The sequence below is a fragment of the Pipistrellus kuhlii genome, unplaced genomic scaffold (assembly GCF_014108245.1).
Source record: "Pipistrellus kuhlii isolate mPipKuh1 unplaced genomic scaffold, mPipKuh1.p scaffold_m20_p_2, whole genome shotgun sequence".
In the NCBI taxonomy this organism is placed as follows: Eukaryota; Metazoa; Chordata; class Mammalia; order Chiroptera; family Vespertilionidae; genus Pipistrellus; species Pipistrellus kuhlii.
In genome coordinates, this window is record NW_023425515.1 from 113515533 (window position 1) to 113532517 (window position 16985).

General features: G+C 43.7%; 1 non-coding gene across 1 annotated transcript; it reads left to right on the forward strand.

Annotated features, from left to right (window-relative positions):
• The first annotated feature begins 6682 nt into the window (after positions 1-6682).
• Positions 6683-6883, forward strand: LOC118725081. The gene has a single exon (XR_004989829.1). It is a non-coding gene; the product is annotated as a small nucleolar RNA SNORA74 (small nucleolar RNA).
• The last annotated feature ends 10102 nt before the right edge of the window (positions 6884-16985 follow it).

The following is a 16985-nucleotide window of genomic DNA, read 5'->3' on the forward strand; positions in this document are numbered from 1 at the left end:
GGTGAAGGCCTGGGGCAGGCGGTAGGTATGGTAGATGGAGACAATGGAAGAGGGCAGGACATCTGTAACACTTTAATCAGCAATAAAAGTGTAATCAGCAATAAAAATTAAAAAACCCCAACACAGTCATTGCGTTGAGGAATGTAATGAAGTAAAGGAAAAATAAACTGTTTGGTGAATATAGGTTATTTACATTAAGAAAGCTTTAGGTTAACTTAATAGAAAACTATGGATGGACCTACCATTTACTATTTTAAACAGATGGGCAATCTACTGTGCATTATTTACTTCATGAATTTCTTTAATTGTTAAGGGATATAAAAGTATCTGAATATCCTTCTTATAGTCTCTTCACTCTTTAAAAACTTTGATTATGACTGACCTTGTCCTTGTCTTTTCAGATTAAAGAGTTATATTTTTTAAAATGCCATCACCATGTCACATTCTTGCCATTAATCTACTACATTTTGTGAAGTTTCTGAGGTGCTCTTATAGCTCAAGTGTGGCCCCTTGTATTGCTATGTAACCAAAGTGTCAGGTACTCCAAGGTGGAGAAAGCAGGATTCTATGTGTTTTTAATTTCATTCCAATAATATTTCTGATGGTTCTTTTTATTCCCCCAAACCCGTTGGCGGCAGTTGTATACATTGGGCTATAGAGAAATTAGAAGAAAAGCATGACATAGAAATACATACCCCAACTAAAGTGACAGGAATTGTTTAAAAAAGTTAGAAATTCAATCCCTGTACATTTCTATTATTTTCTAAACTTGATTTTATTGCTTAACATGATTGAAAATCTTTTACATTAACATAAACTATTTTACTTTCAAGTCTTTACTGAGGCATACTCAGAGACAATGACTCACCCAGATGTATACAGTCATGCAACCATCATCCAAGGTGTAGAACATTTCTGTTAAACCCTCTACCCACAGCCTAATTTACTTTGTGCCTCTACATACAATCCTCTCGATTCCCAGTCTCAAATACCCAGTTACATGTTTTCTGTAAGTATATATTAGTGGGGTTTTTGTTTTTTGCCTCTTCTAGAATTTCACATCACATTAATTAAATCAGAAAGTATGGATGTGCCTGGCTTCTTTCACTTAGTACATTGACTTTAAGATTTATCCTTGACATTATGTACATCAGAAGCTTGCTACTTTTTATAGGCAGCATTATGTTGTATAATTATTCAACCTATTATTTATTCATTTAACTATCGATAAATATTTGGGTTGTTTCTAATCTGCAGCTATGATAGGATAATTAATAAGCCATTTTTTTTAAAAAAGCAAAATATTTGACATAAAAAGATATGTAAATGTCCACAAAGTATGCGAAAATATGCTCAACATAACTAGTCATAAAAAAATTTAAGTAAAACCACAATGGCACATCATTACACATCCCCCAGAATGACTAAAATTAAGAGTACTGATAATACCCAGTGTTGTCTAGAATATGGAGCAATTAAACTACTTACTTTGCTAAAGGAAATGCAAAATAGTACTGTCACTTTAGAAAACAATTTGATAGTTTCTTAAAAAATTAAATATTCACTTACCTTACCATCCAGCAATTCTTCTAGTTATTTGTCCAACAAAATGAAAACATATGTCTATAAAATCTTGTACAAGAATGTTCATAGCTGCAGACTATTTCCATTGTTGTAAAACTGATAAAACTTTTAGTTTTTAAAAAAGAAAAAACACAAAGTATATTTTGTGAAAAAATAGTGAAATTAAAAAAATATATACATTACTTTTGAAATAATTTTAATCTTTTTTTATCTTCTTAAGATATCTAATCTTGTTTTGATTGGCTCTCATTATTGCCCTGCCTTTGGCCCTTCCTTGCCTACTATCCCCCGAGTCTGATCAACCATTGTTTTTATACCTTCATGTCAAGTTCAGAGAGTTTCTAGCCTCTACTTCTGGTCATTATCTATGAAAATTATAATCAGGCATTGTCACAGCTGTTTAGATACTTATTTATAAAAGCTTCTTAAAAATCCAGGAGGGCAAAGTACCTGGCATGCAGCAGGAACTCAAAGCTGAACAGTAAATATTTCCATGGAGAACTCTGTGTGCCTTGCAGATCAACTGCCAATGATTTCTTCACTTTTAAGACTTCTGGAAAATTTATGTTAAGAATAGGTTTATAAAAGTTTGTGCAATAAGTAATAGTAGAAACCATTTCAACCACTTATATCACTTTACAGATGAGGAAATTGAATCCTGAAAAAGATAAAAATGACTTACATATTCTGTTTTTCTCATTTACACATTTTAAAATAGTACAGTGACATTACTATATAACAAATTATATTCACAAAGACCCAGGTGATATAACTTCTCATAGTTTTACCAGCTTTATTGAGGTGGAATTGACAAATAACAATTCTATGCACTTAAGGTGTACAACATGATTTGATATCCTAACTAATAAAAGAGTAATATTCAAATTGACTGCACCCCACCCACGCCCACAAGCCATGCCCATAAGCCAATCAGGAGTGAGTATGCAAATTAACCAAACCAAGATAGCTGCAGCCACAGAGAGAGAAGGAGGCTTGAGTTTCCCCCTGGTTATGGAGGAAGCCAAGCTATCCACCTGCTGTAGCCTGCCTTGGCCTCTGCTCAAGGCTACAAAGTTTCAATTATAGAAGATAAATAAATCCTAAAATTAATGGCTGCAGCTACAGAGCAAGCAGGAGGCTTGGCTCCACTCAAGGTTAAAAAGTTTCAATTGTAGAAGATAAATAAATCCCAGATATTAGTCTCCTCTTGGGTCGTCTGGGGATGTGGCCAGCCTGAAAACCACCATAGGCCCCTCACCCAGGCCACCCCACATCCCAAGAGAACCTTCACCCTGAACCTGGACACCCTTCAGGGCAAACCAGCTGGCCGCAACTACAAGATGGCGAGCAGGTGAGGGCAGTTGCGAGGGACCAGGCCTCCAAGAGAGGGCAGTTGGCGTTCATCAAGCCTGTTAGGGGTGACCAGGAAAGCAGTTAGGGGTGACCAGGCTGGGAGAGGAGGGAAATTTGGGGTGACTGGGCTTGCAGGGAAGGGAAGTTGGGGGGACCAAGCCGGCAGGAGAGGGCATTTAGGGGCAAACAGGTTGGCAAGGGAGCAATTAGGATCAATCAGGCTGGCAAAGGAGTGGTTAGGGGCTGATCAGTGGTTAGGGGCAAGCAGAAGTGGTTAGGGGCATTCAGGAAGGCAGGCAGGTGAGTGGTTGGGCACCAGCAGTCTTGGATTGTGAGAGGGATGTCGTCTGACTGCCTGTTTAGACCTGATCCCAGGCAGTCGGACATCCCTCAAGGGATCCCAGATTGGAGAGGGTGCAGGCTGAGCTAAGGGGCACCCCCCTCCTATGCATGAATTTTGTGCACCAGGCCTCTAGTATATAGATAATATTCTATGAAATCAGAAAAGAGCCCTTCAGTCCCAAACTCACTGAACACATGTGCTCCTCCTGTGGCCCTCCCTGCACCTGGGTCTTGGGGGCGGCCTTCACAGGTTACCTTTCAGGTGCTGAGAGGGGCTGGGAGACCCAGCCCATCCTCTGCTCATGAGTGCTGGCAGAATCTGCTCCTATGGGACCATTCTGTTCCATGTCTCTCCTAAGCCACTGCCAGCTGCCAGGGGCCTCCAGAAAACCTTGGTCTGTGATCCCTTTCTCTAGCCTCAAAGCCAGCAATGCATGTTGATTCCTCCCATGGCATCCCTGACCCACCCTCCTGCCCACTTCCCACTTTCAAGAACACCTGGTTACTGAGGGCCAGGACCTCAGAGTGGGGCCACAACTTCTGCACGTTCAGTACAGGGTCTGGGATTTGGTGCTCAATAAATGTCCAATCACTGATTTAAAAACAAAGAAACACCTGGTTAACTTCACCAACTGCCTAACCCAGGACAGTTGCCAGGTTACTTCTGTAAGCTGCCTTACCATTGTGACCTGTCTTAGTTCTGTGACCTGTTGCCACATGACACCCCACCAGGCTGGGCTGGGGCCACTGCAGGGTGACTCCCCTGCAGGCTCAGGAAGAGCTCCCCAAGATCTTGTCATATTTAAACTCAGACTCGGCTGTTGAGGCAGAGCTGGCCACATGGAGAAAGGGGAAGCCACCACCAAAGGGGCAGCAAGTGCCCCCGGGCAGGGAGAACCAGGCTGGCTGGGTGCAGGAGAGGACGGGTGAGTAAAGGACCCTTGTGTGGGGAATGACATGATCAGGTTTATATTTTTTAAAGGTCACTGTGATTTTTGGCATTTGAAATGATATTTGAGGGGGTAGAATCCATACAGATGAAGAGAGTGAGATGTGCTTCAGGTACAGAGAGTGGGAACATGACCTGGAGGCAGTAGAGATGAACACTGGAGACCTGAGCACCCACCTCATAGGCCAATGAGTGAGGGACAGGGCAGGGCAACAGAAGACCCTCCATTGAGGGTGCAGGGCAGGAGGAACAGGGGACCTTACATTAAGGGTACAGGGCAGGGATACAGGGACACTCCATGGAGGAGACAGAGCAGGGAGGATAGTAGAGGAGGGAGGGAGGACATGGGACACTGCCCCCTCCAAGGAGGGTACCCTTTCCACCCAAGAAGGTTTCCCTGTTCCCCCAGTCCTGCCCCTTCCCATGGTCCCCTGTTCTTCCTGCCTTCCGATGGAGGGCCCACTATCTCCCTTGTTCTGACCACTCTGTGGTTGGTTCCTTTTCTCCTCAGCCTTGCCCCCTCCATGGAGGGTCTTCTGTTTCCCTCTCAGGTCCCCTCACTGACAGGCATCTGAGGGGCATGTGCTCTGGTCTTTCCGGTCTTCATCTCTCCTGCCTCCAGGCCACGTGCTCACTCTCTGTACCTGAAGCACATTCTCACCCTCTTCATCTGTCTAAATCCCACCTGTGCTCTCAAGGCACATCTCAAATGTCATTTCAAATGTCAAATCATAAAGTGATCTCCACAGGGGATGGGGGGGGGGAAGTAGGAGATGGCAAAGGGGGAACAGATTGTGATGGAAGGAGACTTGCCTTGGGGTGGTGAACACACAATATAATCCTACCTAATAAAGGAGTAATATGCAATTAACCACCACTCTGCAACACTCACCAGCCACGCCCACCAGCCAACCAGAGAGAGTATGCAAAATAATCCTAACCAAGATGGATGTGGCCACAGAGAACAGGAGGGAGGCTTGGGTTTCCATGGCAATGGAGGAAGCCAAGCTTTCCACACACTCCCGGTGGGCCCAGGCCTCCACTCAAGGGTACAAAGTTTCAATTATAGAAGGTAAATAAATTCCAACAGAAATGGCAGCAGCTGAAAGAGCAGGAGGCTAGGGTGATGCAGGAAGCCAAGCTTCTGCCGCCCTGGCTGGCTCAGGCCTTCATTTCAGGCTACAAAGTTTCAATTGTAGGAGATAAATAAATTCCAGATACCAGGGCCTCTACATGGGTCACTGGGGAGCATGGCCGGCCTGCAAACCACCATAGCCCCATTTCCCAGGCTACCCCACACCCTAAGAGAATTCCCACCCTGATCCGGGACACCCTTCAGTGCAAACCAGCTGGTCTCCACCCATGCACCAGGTCTCTATCCTATCTAATAAAAGAGTAATATGCAGATTGACCATCACTCCAACACACAAGATGGCTGCCCCCATGTGGTCAAAGATCCTGCCCCCATATGGACACAAGATGGCCACCACAAGATGGCAGCAGGGGTGGGTGGGCGGTTGGGAGGGACCAGGCCTCCAAGGGACGAAGTTGAGAGGGACCAGGTCTCCTGGGTAGGGCAGTTAGGAGTGACCCGGCCAGCAGAGGAGGGAAGTTGGGGGCAAACAGGCTGGCAGGGGAGCAGTTAGACATCAGTCAGGCTGGCCTAGGAGTGGTTAGGGAGTGATCAGGCTTGCAAGCAGAAGTGGTTAGAGGCAATGAGAAAGGATGGCAGGCGAGCAGTTGGGAGCCAGCAGTCCTGGATTGTGAGAGGAATGTCCCAGATTGGAGAGAGTGCAGGCTGGGCTGAGGGACACTCCCCCAATGCATGAATTTCTTGCACCAGGGCTCTAGTATACAGATAATACATTACATAAATGTATACATTAAACCTAGATAATTTTATTAACTAATGTCAGCTCAACAAATTCAAATAAAAATAGGTGGGGGCCTTTTTAAAAAAAATAAACATTTTATTGATTTTTTATAGAGAGAGGAAGGGAGAGATAGAGAGTTAGAAACATGGATGAGAAAGAATCATCTATCAGCTGCCTTCTGCACACCCCCTCCTGGGGATGTGCCTGCAACCAAGGTATATGTCCTTGACCAGAATCGAACCCAGAACACTTCAGTTCACAGGCAGATGCTCTATCCACTGAACCAAAACGGTTTTGGCAAAAGGTGGGGGCCTTTGAGGGTGATTGGATCATGAGGGTGGAGCTCTCATGAATAGGATTAATAACCTTTTAAAAGAAACCCCATACTAGACTATTCCGGGGGATCACTTTGCAAGTTCTATATATGTCGATGCTGTAAACTTGAAATATTGAGTGCCAACTCTAATTGGAAAAAATTAATTATTAAAAATGAAATTTAAAAATAATAAACATAAAATGAAAAATCAGAAAGTGATCTTTAAAAAATATAAATCAGATCATGTCTAAAAGTTTGAAGGGCTCCAACAGTAGTCAGCTGTGCAGACAGAATCATGTCTGTGATGGTGTTACACTGCTGGGAGAGGAATGCTTGTCTTCTTCCTCCAGTCGCCTCTGTCAGTGTTCTGACTACAGCTGGCACTGGGGCAAGGCAGAACTGTGCTTCCTGAGAGCAAGCTAAGCATCACTTTGGCTGCTTAGGTCTGGTGTGGGAGCAGACACAGAGAAAACGTATTTTTAAGCCTTAATGGTTCTAATAGCATTTTAAATCCTCCCTGCTCTTCCCTGCACTCCAGCCAACCTGGCCCACCCAGTCTTGAGGACAGAGGGCTGGTGCAGTGTTGGCCAGGAAGTTAGGGAACATGCATCTGGGTGGACATCTGAACAGAACTGCAGTTTCCTTAGGATGGAAATGGAGGGAAAGATCTGGTAGTATCAGCCACATTTGTAGAGACTATACTTTTCATGACACAGTAATAGGATTACAGCTGCATGACCCTGCCATGTTCTCCTTCCCCAACCACATTCCAGGGGACCCAAGAATCGCCCACCATGACAAGCAGCTTCCTGGCCTCGGAGACTCACCTACACTCTGCAAAGCCCTTAAGCTCATACGGCTGATGTCAGACTATAGATCCCAGACATCTTAACTCCTGGGAAACAATCTGTAGTGACTTTTAAATTCCACTCTTACAGTGGAATTACTTGAGTACTCACTGAGAACCTGCCTCATGCAATCTGAGTACCTGCAGAGGCTCTTTCAGTGACTGAGCCTAACAGGCAGCCAGCAGGTGGAGGCAGATCTTGGGGTGCCTTGGGAGCTTTGTTGAACGGCCCCTAGGCCCAGTGCTAAGAAAAGCCAGCCTTGGTTTGGACCTTCTTGTGCTCATTCAGGCCTGGCAGAGGTAGCCACACACTGTGAATTGCTTTGTAGCTCCAAAGAGGTTGCCCAGGGCCAGTCACAGGAAGCATCTGACATTGGCTGGCACCAGAGTCCCCCCCAGGAGGCCTCAATGGCCAGATTCAGATGATATCAGAGCAGGATTCAGTTAGCTTTACAAATAACATATCCCACATGATGTTATTAACCAATAGAGTCAATTTAAATCACAGGAAGTATATTGTAATAGAAGCTATAACGTGGATGGACCTTGACGACATGTTCAGTGCAAAAGCCAGTGAAAAGAAGACAACTACTGTGAGATTCCACTCACATGAGGTCCCTAGCTCCATCGGAGTCAGAGATGGAAGGAAAGTGAAGGTACCAGTGATGGTGGGGGTGGGGGAAATGGGGTTGGAATGCAGAGTTGTTTACTGGGGACAGAGTTCTGGTTGGAGAAGATGGGAAAAGTGATGGAGATGATGGTGGTGTGGGCCACACAACTGCAGTGTGCATTGACAAAATAGTGAAAATGGAAAATTTCACTGTGATAAAATGATCCAAAAAAGAGAAAGAAAAAGAAGGCCAGATCTTAAAATAGAAACATGGTCGGACATGCTCAGGCCACCTGAATTCCCGCTCGCAGCAGGCCTCTGGACACACAGCGATGAGAAGAGCCTGGGGTGTGTGGTCCGTTGAGAAACCCTGGGCCAGTCTTGCTTCCCCCTTGCTACCCAACCGACCTATTAAGAAAAGCAGGGAAGCTTCGAGGGGGTCCCCATCCTGTGCAGAGGGGCACACATCTCTGTGGGGAATGCATTTTGGGCAGCCAGTATGGAAAGCAGTAAGGAGTTACCTCAAAAATTAAAAGTGGAACTTCCATATGGCACAGCAATTCCACTTCTGGGAATGTATCCCAAGGAATCAGCAACATTGATTGGAAAGAATATATTCACTGCTATGTTCATTGCAGTGTTATGTACAATACTAAGATCTGGAAGCATCCCAAGTGCCCATCAGTAGGTGGTGGATAAAAATGCTTTGGTACATTGAGATCATGGAATACTGCTTGGCTGTGAAAAGGAAGGGAATCTGACTATTTGTGACAGCCTGGATGGACCTGGAGAGCCTTATGGTAAGTGAAATAAGGTGGATGGACCTTGACATGTTTAGTGCGAAAGCCAGTCAAAAGAAGACAACTACTGTGTGATTCCACTCACATGAGGTCCTTAGCGCCATTGAAGTCAGAGATGGAAGGTAATATGAAGGTACCAGTGGTGATGGTGGAAGTGGTGTGTGTGTGTGTGTGTGTGTGTGGGGGGGATGGTAATTGGATGAGATGCACAGCTGTTATTTATTTTTTATTTATTATTTTATTTTTAAAATATTTAATTGATTTTTTTCAGAGAGGAAGAGAGAGGGATAGAGAGTTAGAAACATCCATGAGAGAATCATCCATCAGCTGTCTCTTGCACTCCTCCTACTAGGGATGTGCCCGCAACCAAGATACATGCCCTGGAATCCAACCTGGGAACTTTCAGTCTGCAGCCAGCGCTCTATCCACTGAGCCAAACCGGTTTCGGTGAGAGTTGTTTTTTAATGGAGCCAGAGTTTCCACTGGAGAAGATGGCAAACATGATGGAGATGATGGTGGTTTGGTTTGCACAGCAGTATCAAATGTCCTTAACGTCACTGCACTGTAGATTGAAAAACAGTGAGAATGGAAAATGTCACTGTAATAAAACTATTCAAAAAAGAGAAAGGAAATTAATCCCAGATCTTAAAACAGAACCATGGGGGGATGAGCTGAGGCCACCTGAATTCCTGCTCTCAGGATTACTTTGGACACACAATGATGAGAAGGGCCTGAGGTGTGAGGTCTGTCAATGAACCATTGTCAAGCCTTGGTTCCACTGGCTACCCCAGAGGCCTGTTAAGAAAAGCAGGGAAACTCTATAGGTGTCACCATTGTGTGCAGAGAGGTACACATCTTTGCAGGAAATGCATTCTGTGTAGCCACTGTAGAAATTAGTAAGAAGTTACCTCAAAAATTAAAAATGGATCTTCCTTACGCTTCAGCAATTCCACTTCTTGGAATGTATCCCTAAAAATCAGAGACATTGATTGGAAAAGATATATGCACTACTATGCTCATTGTAGTGTTATTTACAACACCAAGATCTGCAACTAGCCCATGTGCCCATCAGTAGACAATTGGATAAAAATGCTTTCTTACATTGACTCTATGGAATACTACTTGGTTGTGAAAAGGAAGGGAATCTTTCCATTTGTGACAGCTTGGATGGACCTGGAGAGCCTTATGGTAAGTGTAATAAGGCAGTCAGAGAAAGACTAATGACATATGATTTCACTTATATGTGGAATCTAAAGAACAAAATAAATTAACAAAAAATATAGAAACAGACTCATAGAAAGAGAAGAGATTGACATTTGTCAGTTGAAAAAGGGGCTGTGGGGCTGGGTGAAAAAGGTGAAGGGATTAAGCAAAGAAAAACAACAACTCATAGACAAAGACATCACTATAGTGATCACCAGATGGAAAGGGGGTGGGGAAGGTAGAAGAGGGTAAAGGGGGTCAAATGGTCATGGAAGGAGACTTGACTTGGGGTATTGGGCACACAAAACAACATGCAGATGATGTGTTATAGAATGGTATACCTGAAGTCCACATGACCATATTAACCAATGTCAACCCAATATATTGAATTAAAAACACAGGAAGAATATTGTGACAGAATGTATAACTTGGATGGATCTTGATGACATGTTCAGTGCAAAAGCCAGTATAAAGAAGACAACTACTGTGTGATTCTACTCGCATGAGGTCCCTAACGCCATCGGAGTCAGAGATGGAAGGAAAGATAAAGGTACCTGTGGTGGTGCTGGTGGGGGTGGGGTGAGGGTGGGGATACAGAGTTGTTGTTTATTGGGACAGAGTTTTGGTTGGAGAAGATGAGAAAAGTCATGGAGATGATGATGGTGTGGGCCACACAACAGTATGAATGTGCTTAATGCCACTGCCCTGTTCACTGAAAAACAGTGAACATGATAAATTTCACTGTGATAAAACAATCCAAAAAATATAAAGGAAAAGGCCAGACCTTAAAACAGAACCATGGTGGGACATGCTCAGGCCACCTGAATTCCCGCTCCCAGGAGGCCTCTGGACACACAGTGATGAGAAGAGCCAGGGGTGTGAGGTCCGTTGAGAAACCCTGGGCAAGCCTTGGTTCGCTCCTGTCTACCCCACAGGCCTGTTAAGAGAAGCAGGACAGCTGTGTGGGGGTCGCCATCGTGTGCAGGTGCAGAGAGGCGCACAGCAGGCCAGCCCCCGGGAGCCCAGCAGCCCACCTGATGCACAGCCGCCTGCAGCTGGCGATGGAACCCCCATGGCAACCGCACCCGCCCACCGTGTCACCGAGACGCCCTTGGAGGAGAGAACTGAGAAGTGCCAATGGGGCTTAAAATGGGGGGCTTTTTAATGTTTATATTAATAAATATTTTAACTGCAAATAATTGATTCCCTATGATAACTGTGCCACCACAGATAATTGTAGAATTTACTCTCTAAGTACTGACTCACAGGGCTTCTTCGATGATGTCCACTATGGGACATGTGCTAGAAGCGGATGGTATCGTGGTTCAAGGCTATCCATGTCTTGCTGTGACTTGAACTTCATCTGAATAGGAGACAAAAGGTCTACATTTGAGGTCTTGAGGTTATAATGTAAGAACTCCCCTCCCAGGGTAGAGACACACACATGCACATTCATATACACCAATTCACAATCATTCATACATATTGACATTCACACAGCCTCACACACATGCACACACATTCCTTCATATATGCTTACATACACATTCACACATTTAGTCACAGAATTCATACATTCACACACATACTCACACACACCTACAAACAACCTTACAAGTTGACATTCACATGCCTCTACACACTCACTGTAACATACACTTAAACACACAGTAAAATTTTGTCACACACAGTGACATCCATATTTATACATATCGTCATACATGCTTTCACACACGCGCGCGCGCACACACACACACACACACACACACACGGGCAGGAATAAGGGAGAAAAGTGGGGAACTCTCTGCCTCCTCCAGGAGTTCAGAATAACAGAATTTGCAGGGGGAAGAGCAGGACTTTCTGGCAGGTTCCACTGCAGGCAGCACTTAGAGAGCCTGGCACATTTAACCAGCTCAGGGAAGCCTCAGCTCCCTGAGGTTTGCTCGCCTCTGCTCCTCCTCTGACAGATCCCTACTCTATGCGTTAGGTCACTGTGAGTGAAACCATGACTGGGCTATGGGGATAGGACCAGCCAGCCAAAGTGACCTCAAATTAAAAAAATAATAATCTCCACCCTCACAGATGTGTCTTGGAAGTCAGCCTACCCTGACTACGTACAGGTTTTACTCAGGAACAGTTTAGCCTTATTGAAAATGTCACTATTTAAATACCTGAAATCTATAATTAATTTGCCAGTAATGTAATTTTTTAAAAATACATAATTCTTAGAGTTGATTTTTAAATGAACCCTAAAGCATTGTAGACTTTTTACTTTTAAAAAGTAGTTCCTTTCAGGAAATAAATTAATAGAGTTATTCTAGTGTATAAATCTGGGTAAACTATGAAATCAGATCCAAACACAAGATCTAATATCTAATTTAAGAAACAGTCTAAGAAACCTTTAAAAAAAATAGCACAATGGAATGTAAGAATTGTGGTTTTGATTTTGAAGTGAAAATTAACTCTAGTTGCTCCATTAGAGATTTCAATTTTGTTTGTCACATTTTAGATGGATATTAGCTGAACACAGTGTGGTAATCATTTTCACAAAATATGCAAATCTAACCATCATGCTGTCTGCCTTAAACTTATACAGAGGTGTATGTCAATTATTCCTGAATAAAACTTGAAAAAAGTAAAGTGCCTTGAGAAATGGAAAAAGTGATTTTATAGGTAGAAAAATGCATACACCATAACTATAAGGAAATAAATCAGGATACACACATCATGAATGGTATCAGCAAGAGGACAGAAATAAAAATGTAAGTATACAATTACGTGTGCACTTGCATGTGTGGCTATGTGTGTGCATGTATTGAACATTGCAGGTCTCACTAGGCTATGCATACAAAGAGGTCACATCACAGTTCAGATTACAGTGGCTTTACAGCCTTACAACCCTCTCACCAAGCACATACCAGTCTGTGCTCAGCACCAAATCCAAGGAGGCCACTTCCCTCGTTCTTCCCCCTCATCAGGGCTCTTTCCTCTGGCCCTGCTGTGAATGTACTTCATTAGGACTCTCTGGAAGCTGAATTACTTGGCCTCAGGAATACATTCTATTAAAAAGAGATGCTCTTCATTCTAAAATTTTGCTTGGCTTTTTAAGAATATGTTTTTATTGATTTTAGAGAGGAAAGGAGAGGGATATAGAGAGAAAAACATTGATGAGAGAAACATCATCAATCAGCTGCCTCCTTCATGCCCCCTATTGGGGATCGAGTCCACAACCCAGGCATGTGCTCTCACAAGGACTAGTGACCTCATGGTTCATAGATTGACACTCAACCACTGAACAACCTTTGCTTGGCTTTCAATCTTGCATGCTAACATTGAGCTAAGGAAGCAGACAAGAAAACGACAATGTAGCTAATTGTACAGACCTTTTCTAGGCCCTCCACCAAAGTTATCTTATAATTTCTTAGTTATCCTCACCCTTTATTTTTCATGTGGAACTTCAATAGGTCTAGATGGCATTCTGCTCAGTCATTTTAGGCCTGGGGTGCAATTTTGCTCTAGTGGACTCTACAAAGATAAAGAATCTGACCCAGACCCAGTACCCGAGTAGGCTACAGTTACCCACTGACAGATGCTGCTAACATGGCCTGCCTGCCTGCATCTCTGACTACTGCAGCTTGTAGCTGTGCTCCATCTGCCACCTCTATGGACTTCTCTGAGGCCTCCTGCTTGCCTGGCCTCCCACCAGTTACCTAATGACAGTCCACTTGCTGGAACCCATTTTCCACCTGCCTCTCATCAGCAGCAGCTGAGGTTGAAGCTCCAACACCAATCCCACCACAGCAGACAAGTCTAGTTCCAGGTCCAAAGATCTCCCAGCCTGCTGGTAACAGACAGTGAGCTTAGGGTTTTTCCTGGGGTTGTGTTGAGATGCCTAAGAATAAGCTCTGTAGACCAGAAGATTTAATAAGCAAAAGTGCAGAAAATTGATTACAAGCAGATTCAGACTCACCACATGGGAAGGGGGCCCAACAATGGGCTGCCTGGTGAAGCCTTGTAGTCCAAGCTTATATATTTGCTCTAAGCCTGCTTTTATATCTATTTGTGTCATCACCTGATTGATTCTCTCAATTGTTCTTGCCAGCATTGAACCTGAACTCTCCCTGTTTCTATGTGTTCTTTCTCTGTTTTTATGCTGAACTTCCTTTGTTTCTATGTGTCAGTATACCTTATTGTTGAGAGCCCTCTCTTGTTTTCCTATGCCTCCCACTTGGAGTCCAGAAACTCTTTATTATTTCTGCGTGGTTGGTTCCTGTGGTTAGGCTACTCAAACTGCCTTTTCTGTCCCTGCCTATGATCCACCTGCCTTTGTTTTCCAATGGACCCCTGTCCTGAATGCTTACGTCAAGCTAACTTTTCTCACTACGATGCCCACCACAGTAACCCTACCATATCTGGGTGTAACACTTCAATGATTCTATGGCATACATTTGGGATATTCCACTTTTTATTGTTTACCTGTTCCAGTTTCTTCAAATTAAGTTATTTGGAAAAAGTAAACAGCTGAAATTTGAGTGTATTTTTGTTTTTGTTTTTTTGTTGCAGATTAAGGACTGATAAGAGAAGAATCTTGGACTGATTTAACACTGTCTTTTGATCTGCTTCACACTGGAGAATGGAGGTGATGCTAGATTGTGAAAAGTAATAAAGCCAATTACTTGTCTGTTCCTCAGTGTGACCTAGTGCCATGATTGTGCGACTAGCAAATCTGAAATCTGTAGGGCAAATCTGAAATCTGATGCTGCAGTCTTAAGAAAAAACATTTTCTTCTATTGGAAATCTCAGTTTTTGCTCTTAAGACTTGGGTCAGCAGCTTGAAAGGTGCCAGGGCAGAATTGTCTGGCTTCAGGAAGAGAGCTGGGAGGGCAGCTTTCCCCTGAGAAAAGTGCCTGCAGATGCATTGCTCCTTTGCCCAGCCCTCCTCACACAGAGCCAGGAGGTGGGCACCATATATGAGTCTCCATCCCATGTTTTTATTTTTTACTTTATTTTTAAATATTTTTATTGATTTCAGAGAGGAAGGGAGCAGGATAGAAACATCAATGATGAGAGACAATCATTAATTGGCTGCCTCCTGCATGACGCACCCTGGGGACCAAGCTCAAAAGCGGGACACATGCCCTGACCAAGAATTGAACCATGACCTGCTAGTTCATAGGTCAAAACTCAACCACTGAGGCACACTGTTCAGCCTCCATGTTTTTATTTTTAATAAATAACATAAAATTAACCATTCTAACCATTTTTAAAGATTTCACTTCTATTTTTTCCATTGATCCTTAGAGAGAATGGAAGGGAGGTATCTCACATTAATTGGTTGCCTCCCATCCCCCACCCCCAACTGGGGATGGGATCAAACCTGAAACCCAGATGTTATAATAATGTAACCCCTCTAATTATTGTGTGAAATGTTTGCTGTATGGAAACCCCCAATACACTGTAACTTCCAAAATTAATGAACACCCCAATATCTCGATGTAAAAGCTCTGCATCCTTCAAATGTAAATGCCCTGCTCCCAGTATAAGGCACACTGTCTGGCCCACACTGATAAGGACACAACTTGTTTATGGCAGTCTGTATGACCTCAGGACCAGCTTCAGTTGAGGTTTCCTGCCCGATAAGAGGAGGACTCCATGTCACTCAGAGAGACAAGCCCCTGATTGCTCTGCTGTGAGAGCCTGAACCACCTGCGGCCGCCTGTCTCCATCTTCATCATCCATCTTTCAGTGTGCATCTCTGGGTTGCATCTGCTGGAGCCTAGGACCCACTAGGAATAGGTAAATAACCCTTATGTGATTGCATATTAATTCTGTCTTGTGTGTCATGTGTTCAGGTTCAGCTCAGCTTTGTAAACATTGAAGTACCAGGAGATAGGCCATTATTGCTGACCCCTGGTCACCTGCATTTGGCCCACTAAGTCTAGACAAATAATCAGTTAACTGAGGCTTAATTTGGACACCAGATCCATGCCCTTGACTAGGAATTGAACCGCCAATCCTTTGATGGTCTGATTGACACTAACCACTGAGAAACAACAGCCAAGGTACATTTTATAACCATTTTAAGTGTATGGTTTAGTGGCATTAGGTGCACTCACAATGTTGCACAGCTAGCACCACTGTCCAGAAGTCTTTTCCTTTTCCCTGCCTGAAACTACCCATTAAACAACTCCCCACCCCCTTCCCCAGCCCTGGCACCATTCTACTTTCTGTCTGTATAAATATGGCTACTCTGGGTATTTCATATAAGTGGAATCATACAAATTTATCCTTTTGTATCTGGCTTCTTTCACTAGGCATAGGGTTCTCAAAGTTCATCCATGCAGTTATATATAACAGGACTTCCTTCCTAAAGGCTAAATAATATTCCGTTATATGTATAGGCCACATTTTGTTTCCCCATCCATTATTGAGGGACACTTGGGTTCCTTTGAATGCACCTTCTTACCCCCAAGGCTGGCTTCAGGAGGACATAAGGTAATGCCTCCCTCAGACGTCTAAATGCTGCCCAGAAGAGAATGTGATGTGGTGGTTACTGGAAATTGGAATCATGGCGGGACCCCAGAGCCACTCTCCTCAGCCTGAGAAGGCATCCACACCCTCAGTATGCAGAGATTAGCTGGTGTGGAAACAGCTGGCTTCAGACTGGGTGCAGGAGGTAAAAAATAAGGGTGATATGAAGAATTAAACTTTGCAATGGATCCAATATTTAAGCAAGGTTATGTGTTAAGTGCTGTTACATGTCAAATTACTATTGAATATTTGACTAAAGTCCTGAACTACAAAAGTAGCACATATGTAATGTCACAGACTAAAGGAATGTAATATCTAGCAGGTTTATCTAGTAGTGCTATTTCCTCATATATCCACATACACTTGCTACAAGAGGTCATGATGGATTTGTAAATATTTGGGGCCCAATTACCATTCCATGCATGGCCCTTCACCATGATGTCACTTGCCTTTAGCAATGAGAGGACCACACTTACAGCAGGTATGTATGAGAGGATGAGATAGGTGACATGGGTTCAGGCATCCTGAAGATGTGGTTGGCGTGCACTAAGGTCGAACCCTGACCACCCCACTGTC